Here is a 14,141-nt window from a genome sequence, read left to right on the forward strand (position 1 = left end):
CATTCGTGCTTCCTGCATAGCCCAGAGGTCAGTAGGTGGGGACAAAATAGATTATGAGACATCTGAGACAGGAAAGAATAGTTGGAACTTGCAGGAGGAGGGCACCTTAAGAAATTCCTGTTACTGAAGTAACTGGAAAATCAATACTACAAGCAAAAAGTCATTGGATTGTTTTGGGGTTTTTTTCTGTTGTACAGCTATTGGTTGTATAGGCTACTTTTTTCATTATGTTTTCAAATTAAATCTTGTTGCAATTATCAATATATTAGGAATAATATTCCTCACTCTTCTGCTTTAAAGAAATGCTTTCACTGTTCTGCTTATCTCCTTTGCTTATATAAAAGAGTTATTTTGTACTTTCAATGTCTTTCTGCTGTCCTGCAAATAGATCTCTTGGACTCATCATCTTAAAAAAATTATAAAACCAACACATGACATTTTTAAAATTATTTTCTAGCTTCAAGCATAATTAGCAAATAATGCATGAACACCTACTTCCATTGCTCTAAAATTCTTTGATAATGCAATCACATATTCATCAAGGTTATACATGGGTCTTTCAAAACATGTGTCATGGGTTTTATTTAAAAAGTGAAAACAGGTAGGGGCCACAGTTCAAATAAAGTTAGACAAATATAATCAGCATTTGTTTCAATGTAGTCTTTTTCAAGGAAGGGAAAAGCAGAAAGGGCGGCAAAAAGAGGAGTAGAATAGAGTTGAAGAAGACCAAAACAGGCAAAGCAGGCAATTGTTTTAAACAGTGTACAGGTTTTGAGAGAAAAGGAAAATAGAGAAAATTAGTGGGAAGAACAGGAAAGCAGAAGTTGTTCGACATACGGGAAAAACATGAGAAGAAGAAGAAAATGGGAAAGGCAGAAAGAAAGGAAAGAAAGGAGAAACTATTTATGTCTAGTATCGTGGAAGAGGTATTTAAAAGAACTATCAAAAAAACAATTGAATAGATCTTTACTTCTAAACTTTATACTATATGGGACTGTAAAATTTTTTCAGTCAAAATTCCCTACAATTATAAAATTCCTTGTTTTTTCCCAACTGACTTTATTATTCCATCTCACAGGAGTCAATTATGAGCACTGATGGGATTCATCTAACTAATAATTTAATCACTGAGGATAACAAAATGTCTTAGAGATATAACAAGGTATAACATTTTCCCTTGACCAAAAGGGAAAAAGAAAACAATCTGTCCTGTATTACAGGCAACAACAGTGTTCCACACAGGAGTCATTCAAGATGTGGAATTAAAATTCATAAGCCCACATCCCGAGGCTTATCCATGGGGTGACTTTACTGCTCTATTAGCGTAGAGATATAAGAGTACAATTTGAAGCATCCTAGAGCATTTAGGAGAGATGAATTTGTTTAAATTATTTTTTAATGTTAGCCAGGTCTGTCTTCAAAGAGAAAAAATTTGTTCAAATTTAAAAATTAAAAAAAAAAAAATTAAAACACAGAATTTGAATCCAATGGGTAAATCTGAGAGTCGTAGAAGTATTGTACTATTGTACTCAGCAGTGTATAGCTCGATATCTCAGTTTTAAGTACTGAGAACCTTTGCTCATAACACGACTGGCCAGTGTTTTCTAAATAATAAATACCTATTTATATTTTAATACCTTCTACCTGTCACCAATATAGATTTTATTTCATGGCTTCTTTTCTTGTGCTTTTATGTGATAAATGATAATTTACATATATTGGTGAATGTAGGAGTGTTAATATTCTCTGTTTCGTTTTGTCTCTGAATAGCAAGTTCTTTTACTCAGAGTTCGGAATGGAACGCAGGAGACGCCAGGCTTTTCTTCTAATCGATGTTTATTATTCTCTTATCTATAGCACAGCTGCACAGGATGTGCCTCTTAGGTAATAAGGTGGAAAATGGCCCCGAGTTCTAACTTCCAAGACCATTTAAAGTCCAAATCAACCAATTGTAAAATGCTAAGTACTATGTTTTTACTTATAATCCAATTACTAACTATTTATGATCCGCAGTGTGGGTTTTTTGATCCAATACCAGAACACTCAGATTTGTGAAGAAGAAGGAGAAAAGAAGAAGAGCTAATTCACACCCCCAAATCCTCCATATTGTTGCACATATATATATTATTATATCCCAGAAACCTAAATTCTCTAAATCCAGGGTTCCAACATAGGAGGAATAAATTGACTAAAACACTGAGACTATGAATCACACATATTAACAAAAGAATTGATTAACCCAGTCAAGAGTACTCAGTAGACATCTTTTATTTCACCAGGTGCAATATACTGTCTAAGCAAGTGGTGAAGACTGACAGCTCTATAGAGAGTAGCCAGGGCATTGCCTGTTTTGCATAGCAAATTCCCTCAAAAGGTTGGCAGAGAGAATGATTTGATCCAGCTAGGTAAATTCATCAGAATTCTTTGCATACATTCCAGATGGCAGAAGCCATCACACTGATACGTAATTTGCTCTTCCCATGTTCCTCTTTGACAAAAGAAGCTCAAGAAAAGAGACATTTTTTTGGCACCATGAGATTTCCCCAATGTGTAAAGCTCTATGGATTGCATTCATGTACTTATTGAAGATGCTTAGTTAACAATGAGAATCTGGAAATAAGAAGCAACCACAGAGAACTTAAATAAATGCCAACGGGTTGTTAAATAAATAGAGGTTTTTAAACTATGTGTGCAGGAAATGAAATTTGGGGATTAAAATAAGGACTTCACTGACTTGAAAGGAAGATTAATTCAAAGAGGGAAGAAACAACAGTGAAGTTGGCAGAACATTTCAAAGATCAGGCTATAAGCAAAAATTTGACAATCTCAGGAACTTAGTGAACTACTACTAGATCATGAAGGATTCAATTATAGAGGAGACTGAGAAATGCTGGGATTCAAAGTTTTATGTATCTCTACTTAAAAGAAGATAAAAATATAATATGAAAGGTCTCAGAATGAATAATTGTTCCAGGAAAGAGTGATTCAATCATTGTCAGAGAAAAAAAACCTTTGAAAGATGCTGCAAAAAAAGAAAAGCTGACTAGCAAAGAAGCCATATTTAGCAACCTCCTTCACCAAGAGAGAAATAAATGTAAGACTGAAAAGAAATTAAAAATTGTTTGAGACACAAATACAAAAAATGAGAAAAGAATAGGACCACAATGAAAGTAAAGTAAAATAAAGCATTAAAAATATTTGGATTAGAGATCATCTGGCTAAAATTCAAAGAATCAGAATCAAATAACAATTTGTGTTCAGGATTCAGAAGGAACACATAAAAAATATAAAACTTACTGTATTTTACATAAATCTGTCTAACTTTGGCCAAGGACTGTGAGAGGGGATTGTCCCAGATTTATAAAGTGAAAAGTAACACATGAAATGAAAGGCACATTAGTTTAACATAAATCATATGCAAATTTTCAGAAAAGATTTCAAAGAATAGAACAATTAAAGGCACAGGTGTAAATGGAATGTAGAATAAAATACAGTATGAGTTTATTAAAAAGCGCTACCCCTAGATTAATTTAGGAATTCTTCTTTCATAAGAAAATCATATTTTAAGATAAGAGGTCAATTTGCATGGAATTGAAGAGTGCCAAATATGAAAAGAAACATGTAACAGATCTTGAGAATTCAAAAAATTCATAAGGTCAAGAGCTAACATTAAGCAGGAAAGATACACGTTGCTGTAAACTCCTTATGAATCTTTATTAATTTGTTTTTAGTGACTATGAAACAAAAAAAGCAGAATAAGTAGATGAAATCTGGTCAGCAAACAATCACAGGAGGAATGTTTTTCCAACGCAAAAAGATGACCAGGGTATCACTAGGGAAAAGCAATGTGAAAGAAAACCTGGAAATGCAATAGAATGAAGATTAATTTCAAGAGTACAAAGCAACCCTGGGCAATAAGTCAAGGCAGGGCAGGCCTGGTAGAACTCAAGGTTCACAATCCACAAAACTGATTAAATTAATGATATTGACATTATCTGGATGCCATCATTATCAGATGATAAGCAGACAGAAAGACTTTTTCGAGATTTTCCAGAAAAACTTAATTGAGATTATGATTAATTTGTAGTTCTCATCTACAAGGGTGAAAATCACAGTTTTTAATTTGTATGACTGTTGATCATACATGAGACAGCTTGTGCAGCTTTGTTGCTATTTTTTTTTCTATACATAAAACTGCAGTTGGGTTTGTGGCAGAAAACAGTCTCATAAATGTTACACTGTCCCAGTGGCTACTAATGTCACAGTGATTTTTCATTAAAAAACCCTCATTAAAAATATTTTTTTAAAAAGTAAAATTATTACCTATGCTACCTATATTACAAAGCTAGAAATCTGTTTCTTTTTATGATTTGGAGGTCCTCAATCTAGAAGATTTTATACTCCCTTGGAGAGGATAAAGCAAGACAGTTGCATTGAGAAATGAATATTTCCTTTTCTTACTCAATAAATTTTGCTTAAACATCACCAAAAAATAGTATTGTTCATTGTGCAATGAATATTTGACAGGCAGTTCTACTTTTACTGAGCCTTAACTGGAAATGAGCTAGTGAGAAAGAAAATGATCAGATATTACGTATCTAAATTATATCATCAAAGTGCCCCTTTCTGCACAACCCATTTGATTCTAAGTTTGGGAAAAAAAAAAGTTAATGAGCTTGAGTACTATCTGAAACATGTGAACATTATGGAAAACGTCTTAAATTTATATCCAGAACTTCACAGTCATTTGGTACTTTCTTTCCAAAAAAATTACATTGCCATTAAGAATTCTTTTTCTTTTTATTTAATAGACTAAAATTTAATAATAAAAGTTCGTTACCATGCAGAGGCTGCCATATTAAAATCTAATGCAGCATTAGGATTTCAGCAAGCCAATATACCTGCTACTGAATAGATGAAGAACAGGAAACTTTAATATATTCAAATGCATCGTTTCCTCTAAGTGCCATAAAATGCTTTATAGGGTTTTTTTTAACAGAATTAAAACTCCTAGCTCTCTTAGCACAAATGTGTACTTCTTTTTTCTTTATTAAAATGCCTTTTGAGAGCAAAAAAGATACTGTAATTTTTTTTAGACCAACAAAAATCAGAACATTTTTATACCAACAAATCAGAACAAAATACATGATATCATATGAAAGCAAGTAAATAATCATCCAGAAACAGAAAAAAACTAAGATGTTCTTTAATTAGAGTGAGCATATTTTTTCCCAACTTCTTTTCATATTAACTCAAAATGAATAAATATTTGTAGAATTTAGTGCAACAATTTTTTTTTTTTAATCAGGGAAAGGATTATCAATCCCTCCCCAGCAGGTAATTTTATTTTTAAAAAATAACTCAAGTATTTGTCTTTCTACCTTGAGTTAAATTGTATTTTTCAGTGTACATTCTTCCAGTATGAAAAACGCTTCCAGTTACTATGATTCATATTAACCACATTTCTACTCTGTTTTAATTAAATGATGGTGTGAAAACTTAAATGATGTCTGAGAAATTCATTCATTCTACTTTCAATATGTGTAAAATATCCAAGGTTACATTTTTATTGTTAAAAGGAGAATTGTCTGCCTATGTTTAATGTCATGAGTCAAGAACGGCTTCCATGAAAGAACTAAACAATTCTCAATTATATATGTGAATAAATCTCTGGATCACGCCAAAGGAAGTAAAATATCACGGAGAGATGTTTGCAATATCAAAAGTAACACGTAGGAACAGACATTATGGTCTAGTTACCACAAATGATGGCTCAAGATAACATTACCATTCACATGCAGGCTACCCCTGTTTAGCTAAGATGGGGTAATTAAAAACGGCCCTCTCTATCAAAGAATAAGGCCTTCTTGATAGTGTTTTCAAATGTATTTTGTATCTTAAAATTGCTAACACAGTTGAAGACTTTGAGAATTTTAGTGAGCATTTTTTCTACTGTCAAGCACTAATCCAATACTTAAGGAAAAGCATTTTTTTTAATATAGCAATTTATATTGCAATATATAGAAATTATATAGCAATAGAATAAAAAATATCTATACTTCTAGTTGCAGGATTCAGCATGAAACTTTAAAGTGGAGAAAACAGTAGATTCCATCAAGAACTTCCTTACAGTTTTCTAACGTATTGGAAAGAATATCTTTAATTTTTCATGGATCTTATTTTTTCCCAAATCTCTGACTAGAAATAATAATAATGGAACTGGTTATAAGTTTTGAGATTCACCATTTTTCCATTGGAATTAATCAAGTTGTAAAACCCTATGCTTTCCACTTGAAGTGTGCTTTAATAGACTATAAATTTATATTTTTAAAAGTAATTATTATAAGTTATAAATTATAAACTTGTTTATTTTATTTTCAGTTTCAAACATTCAGTTTCAAAGTGTATTGTAAATAAAATACAATCATTAGTATAAATTGGAATAAAATTTTTAAAATGGCAATATTTTAACCACAAAAAATAGAATTACTGAATTTAAATTCAAAATACTTGAATTTGAATATTATTATGATTATGGACCCACACAGTCCATACAAAATAATATAAAATAATCACCAAAGCAAGAAACACCTTAACAGGGTAGGAAAAAGAACCATCCAAGAACAACTTTGAATGCTCACACAATTTATTCTGTTACTTAAATTCTTCCTATACTTTCTTTCATTAAAAAATAGGCACATTTTTAGGTTATTTTGGTCAGCAGCATATTTTGCCATGAAACATATGACCAGAACTGATGGGGTCTCCATGGCCAAACATAACAATAAACACCTGATAGGAGACATTAATTTACATGTATCTATAATAAAGAATATCTCTCTAACATCAAAAGCCACAAATCATTTTTACACCTTGTTGAAGTCTCAAACACATTAACATGGGAGACAGAACCCACAGAAAAAAACATGTTTCTTGTTATATAAAATAAAAAAAAATTTCAGGAATACGTTAAAGCCACTTTCTCCATGTACTTGGAGTTGTTACCTAAATCAATTTCAGCAATTTTAGGAAGTAATAAATAATATAGTTGGAGGAGAACATTTCCAAATTATTCATTCCATCCAGAAAAAATCCTTACTGTTCCCAAATCAAGCTGGGTAGGCAAAACATAGAAATGAAAGGTTCATAGCAGAATAACAGACTTGAAGTTCAGTGCCACAAACAAAACTGAGATATTATTTTGATTTCAAAATATTTATTTTAACTTAGTCTACCTTGATTGTACACAGGCTTTAAAAATTTCACATTCTCCCCCTACATAATAAAGTAACTCACAATACGAAATTACTGATTTTCTTCAACATCCCACTTTAGGAAAGCCTTGTAGCAACCACTAAATCTACATAACATTCTGGTTTGATTTCGTAATCCCATTAAAGGAGACATTCCTTCTTTATGTTCTCTTATCTTCTATATTTCTGTCTGCATAGCACAGTGCCATACTGTGCACTGAAATATAATAGATAATTATATTTCAGAATTCAATTTTTGGCAACAAATGTTACTTGGAGATACAGTTTGTCATGCTTTTAAATATATCTGGATAAAATCCCTGGAAAACACTTAGGGCTGAACCTGATTAAGAACATTAATTTTCCAAATGTTGGAATTAAAAGCAAAAAATGAAAACTGGAAGATAGTGTGTTTCTTTTTATGGCATTCCTAAGTATAAAATCAGCATGTAAGATATAGCAGTTGTCATAATTTTGCCATATCTCTGAGCAGGATGTATTGTAAACAGCAAACATAACAAGTAGATATTAAAAACAGTATGCATTTTATTGAAGGACATGAAGACAGTCTGCTGCAGGGCTAAAAGACTGGTACTTTTCATGCTTATTGCATTAAAAATAAAATAATTTGGTCACTAGAAAAGTGACCAATGTCAGCTATTAAATTTTATGCCTTTTATTCAGTCTAGGAATCAATTACCATAATTATGATGGTCTGGCATATATTTGCAAATGTTGACTTTATTAATAATAACTAATAAAAAAACCCCAAACCAAAATACTTTTCCTATCCTGTCCTTCACTGTCTAATAATATTATCAATAGAAAGTTATTATCAATATAAAGCAAATATAAAATGCTACTGAAACAGTAAGTTAGTATTTTATTTTAACTTCTCAATAATTTGCTGTAGGGCAACACAAATGCCACAAGATAAAATACAATGATGAACCAAAAGCAAACAGGAAAATTCTAATTCTCTGTAAACTCACTGTGGTGAACCTTCCCACTTTGTATGAACTGCATAATTAAGTCTTCCCTCTACCAAAAGCAATAGTACCTTAAGAGAAGGGAGTTTGAGAAATAGTTAGGAAATTAACAACATATCCTTCTATTCTGCAACACTGAAAAGGAGCTTGGGTTTGGCATACAGCTGGAACCTATGTGACCTCAGTCATACCAGTTTCAGCAGCTCTTGTTAGACAACTTCAGCCCAAAGCTGAAGATTTGAGTTGCCCAAGTTACAGCTTTGAATTCAGATATTCTTCCAGAAGCAGAGATTGGGGTGAGGTGACATTGCTTTCACAGTTTTTTATAATCTTTGTTACCCAGGAAGTTATACAAAGTTGCTCTCTTCAAGCTGTAAGTGTCATTTATTTTCTCTTTCTGTACAATTAATTCAAGTAGTTTGTGTTGTTTTACTTACTCCCTGGATGTTACACACACACAAAGCCAAATGAAAAGAATCTTCTGATCTCATACTGTTGTGTACAACTAGCTGATTCAAACAGGGAGCACAAATAAACAATCCCCACTACAGTACAGAACATAGTAATAAATAATACAATAATTAAAAATCTTAGGTGTTTGAGAGTGCAAAATGTGTGTAGTAGAATCATAGAACAATTCAGGTCAAAAGGGGCTTCCAGAAGTCATCCTCATCAAAGTGATTCTTTGCTTAAAGCAAGTATAATCAAACCAAGTTTCTCAGACTTCTGTCCAGCTAAGCTCTGAACATCCCCAAGGCTGGAGACAAAAAAACTGCATAGATCCCTGTTTCAATGTTTTACTACCCTAAAGGTAAAATGAAATAGCAAATAAATAAATAAATACTTCCTTATAGATATATAATTTCAAATGTGTCGGTTTCTGTCCATGGCCCTTTTTCCTCTCACTTTGCACTTTGAGAAGAGTCTGCTCTGACTCTTCTGTGCCCATGGCTTGAAGTAGTTGCTGTCCATAATAACATCTCCCAAAGTTATATGTTCTCCTGGCTAAAGAGGTACTTGTCTCAGTATTTCTTTATATGCCACATGCTTCAGCTCTCTGACCAGCTTTGTGGCCCTCCACTGGGCTCATTTCACTCTTTCTCCTGGTGGGGAGCCTGAAACTGGAGAGAGATCTTCAGATAACAGTCCCAAATGAAACATTATGTACATCTAATTCTTTTAATAATTGAAATTCATGGAACTAAAAATAATCTTGAAATGCCTTCAGTTTGGCTTTGAAAAGTGTAGTGTTTCCAGCATTGTAGATGTCAAAGCAATTTCACTGGCTGATTCAGCTTCAATTTTGGCACAATCAGCAGACTGGCATCTTGAGCACTTAGAACTCAACCAGAATATGAAGAAAGAACAGCTTGTTAAGCAAAGAGAATTCAAGGGCAAACAAGGTCTGGTGGGGCAAGAAATATTTTAAATTGATGCTGAACCTGTATGGATAACAATAGAGTGAGCTGAAAAAGCTAGAAAATGTGCTGACCCATCTCAATGTTAGTGTTTAGGTATATAGAAAATAATTTGTCCTTAGAAGACCAATGAGAAATTTGTAATTAAAGATGTTCCGGGTCTAGCAAAATCACGTGTTTGCTTTAGACAGATGAAAACATAAATACAGAACTACTTTCATGGCTAAATGTATAGCCATGAAGATGATCAGAGGGCTGGAGCACTTCTCCTATGAAGACAGGTCAAGAATTGTGCCGTCTAGAGAAGAGAAGGCTCCGAAGAGACCTTCCTTTCAATATATGAAGGGAGATTATAAGGAAGAGGAAGAAAGCCTTTTTAACAGGGCCTGTAGTGACAGAGCAAGTGGCAATAGTTTTAAACTAAAAGAGGGTAAATTTAGATTGGACATAAGGAAGAAATTTTTACAGTAAGGTTTTTGAGACACTGAAACAAGTCACCCAGAGAAATTGTGGATTGTCCCTGATTGGAAGCATTCAAGGTCAGGCTGGATGGAGCTTTGAGCAAAATGGTCTAGTAGAAGAGGTCTCTGCCCATGGCAGGAGGGTTGGAACTCAATGAATTTTAAGGTTTCTTTCAATCCAAACGATTCTATGATTCTATGAAATGTTAGTAAGTTGTTCAAATCTAAGTCATGGCAGATACAGGGAGGAAACTAAGCAAATACAGCAATCAGTGCTAATTTTTTTTACATATTACTGTTCATTATCATATAAATATTAGGGTACCTTGGGTTTTTTTCTTATCTTCAGAAAGTTCCTAATCCTGGGTACAATTAATTTAACACTAATTAAAAACTCTTTGATATAAGTGCCAACACCAGTGGAATAATTTTATTTCTTTCAGTGTCATTTTTAATTTAGATAATCCAGCCAGCACAACTGGACATAGAAAAGACAGTAGGAAAATAATGATTTTATTACATATTTTAAAAGCCAAAAAAATTGGCTTTTTTTTCCTGAATAGCAATGAAAGCCTGGACCACTCAGTCAAACCAGATCAACTAAAGGCAGCAGACAGCCAACAAAGAATGGAAGACTTATAACAGAACCCCTGGGACATCTCAAAATATGTTGGACATAGCAGAAAAAGACAAAAATACAAACTCTCAGTATATGCCAAGACTTAAAACAATTCAGAATTATCTGAATCTGAGAAAAATCACTTCTACTGATAACCTCGGAAACTGGTCTAAGAATCCTGCTGTTGAATGGCTAGAAAAGATGGGACTAGAAAATATGCATTGTTTTACCTGGGATTTCATTAGATAATTTCAGTTCTTTCAAATAATTATTTTCTTCAGCAGGATTGCCCCAATATAAGATAGTATATACAAGTCAGATGATTAAGAACCCTTGACAATCCTAACATAGAACCAAAGTAAATTAACGTAAACATTTAAAAGTAATACTGAATTTAAAAAAAAAAAAAATAGCCACTAGTTTAAATTCCTATATATTATCAGTGTGAAGTATCTTAAATATTTTGTTATGTATCAAATGTGTCAGTGAAATTATATGTTGAAATAGTAATAACATGACAAGGTCAGGTTTTTTGACACATTATTTTTCTTTTCAAGAATAAGAAAAGTGACAATTAGGTCAAATATTTCCTAACTGTGGGAGCGAAGGGAAGAATAAACTGGATGCATGGATACATGATACTAGAGTCTTTGTAAAGATTAGATCTGTGGAGCTAGAGATTATAAAAGGTCTTGGTTTTTGAATGAAATACTAATTGAAATTGTTCAGTAAAAACCTGTAGCAGCAAGAAGACAATGGCTATCCACAAAAAACCCCAGTCCAAACCCAACAAATTCTGTTGCACATCTACAGATGTAGTGATGTAGGTACCCTTTGAGAAGAAAGACTGCATACCTCCTCTATTGCTGACTGTGTCCTTTCTTCAGGGTAAAATTATCAGGATTTCTTATCATTAAAAGAAAGGGTGGTGGTACACAGAAAAATCCAAATCAGGAGAGCAGGTGGAACTGTGTGGTTTCTCTTTTTCAGTCTTAAGTTTCAAACCTAGCACTGTGGTTAACATGCAGGTAGTTCCAGACAGTTTTGTCTTGTTCAGTGGGTTAAAAAAAAAAAGGAAAATGACCCACAGAGCAAAGCTCTGTAGAAAGCAATCTGTGAAAACATAAAAAGGTTCTGCCTGATTCATAAAGGTCATTTAGATTCAAGTGCTTTAAGTAAATGGATTAGCATAAATGGATTAGTTTGCCAAGGTTTGCACACTACTTTGAAGATATATAGGCTTCATACTTGTTCCTAAATGGCCTGCATAAGTCATGCAGAAAGTATTGTTCTCTGAGTCAGTTAACTAATGAGATACAATTTCATTCTTGAGTACTAAATACTTTTGACTTAGATATTATATGAATCGTGTGTCCCTATGCGCCTAAGTGTATAGGTTTGTTTGTGTTGATTATAAATTTATATGAATCTTGTGATTAATTTGTTAACATCTTTAGTTATAGTTATCTTCATCTGCTCACAGATAACACTAAATAGATACTTAAATTAATAAGCAGATCTTTAGTACGATTAATTTTACAATGCTTCCAATTAACATGAATCAGCTGGTTAGTTGGAAACATCCAACTCCATGCACAGAGTGGAATTGTGTCATATTAGTCAAAGATAATGTACTAATGTGATCATGCAATGAAAAAATGAGACTTCAATAAGATTAAGGATATACCCAGAGAATTCTGAGTACCTCAATGTCTTCTGTAGAAAAGGAGCAGAGTTCCCAAGTTCCTAAGATTGAGACCAAATGAGGAGTATGTATCACTTCATGTCTTGTGAATTTCCTTAAAAGATATGCTTGCAGACTTTTTTCAGCTTATTTGATACTCCTCTGTAGCAAAGCTTTCCAACAGCAAGAGCATATTTAGTAGACAATCCCTAAGCAAAGTATTCTCTGCGTATCTAATCTTCATTTCATGCCTTGTGTGCCATTGACTTTGACCTTGTAACTAATGGTAATAAATGCAACAGTTCTCTTTGACTGCATCATATTTCAGGACATACTCTCTAACAGAATGTCTCAGAAGAACATTACCAGTATATTATGGGACATATTCTTATGCCTCTATTAGCCATAACCGACAAGGGAGAGAAATCAGACTCTGGGGAACAGTTTAACCATTGTCTTATGCCAAGACAGATCAGAGAGTTGTACTGGTGAGCAAACACCTCACCTATCCACAGAGCCTCAGGGTTCATGCTGAGGGGACAAGGCATCTAGAAGACAACAATATGACACTCTGCAAAAATGCAAATTCTGTTACCTCAGTGACAATTGCTGAAGATTTATAAGTTATACCTTCACTCTGGTGCCTGAATTGAATTCACTCCTGCATAATACCCCTGTAGATTTTCTTTTAATCTAATATTATTAGTGTGCCTCATTCTGATGATATGCTACAGTGATAAATCATCAGTGTGCTGCTGCTCTGATGAGCAGTTGCTTCAGCATGCCATTGAATCTGTCATGCAAATGATGTATTAATGAGGAATACTGATGGTGTGTTCTGCAAAAGATGGCACTGCCCGGAAAACAAAGGGTTCAGGAATGTATTCAATAAGATTTCAAGACAAAAAGTCAGTCAGCACACAGCATGCTAAGAGCTTCTTCCCCAGATACACTATAGAATCTTATTTTTCTGAACTACTTGTGCTGTTATATTTTTAACTTGCAGGAAAGAGGCAGGAGAAAACAGTTTTGAAAAGTACTACTTAAGCTGAGATAAAACAACTGGTATAAAAACAGCTTCCTGCCTTTTATCAAGCATGAGGTTTTAATTTCACTCTACAAAGAAAAGGGAAGAAGGGGAAATACAGAAACACATTACTTTAGTTCTATGATATGGCTAAATAAAAAGGAGTAGAGAGCTACTTTAACAGATAGATAGGAACCTTACATAAATATTTAATGTTCTCCACAAGTAAAGATCACAAGAGAAAATTTTTTGCTGTGGCCCCTAAGCTTACCTAAAATTACTTACATAGTATGGGTAATACCACAAGAAATCTTGTAAAAAGTGATCACATCTCCATCCCTATCCTTTATTTTAATCTAGATGGACGAGAAGAAAATACCATAACTAACAATAAAAAAAATCTGTGATTTTTGTAGTCACTTTCCTAGATATTATATGATGATGACAGTTTAAAGGCCATAGAATATTTCCATTTTAGCTTATCTTGGCTTTTTTACTTGAAAAAGTAAATCTTTTAATATGAGATACTTTAGAATTCTAAAGATTTTGGATACATTCCAACAGACCATACTAATAGAATCATACCTTTAAAGCAATAAAACCAAATTTAAAAACTCATAAAAAAAATTCCTGAAAGCTAAATTAGGAACATTTTTATCTGATTTGGGAAAGCAGTATATAGAAAATTTA

The sequence above is a fragment of the Corvus cornix genome, chromosome 2 (genome assembly GCF_000738735.6).
Source record: "Corvus cornix cornix isolate S_Up_H32 chromosome 2, ASM73873v5, whole genome shotgun sequence".
NCBI lineage: Eukaryota > Metazoa > Chordata > Aves > Passeriformes > Corvidae > Corvus > Corvus cornix.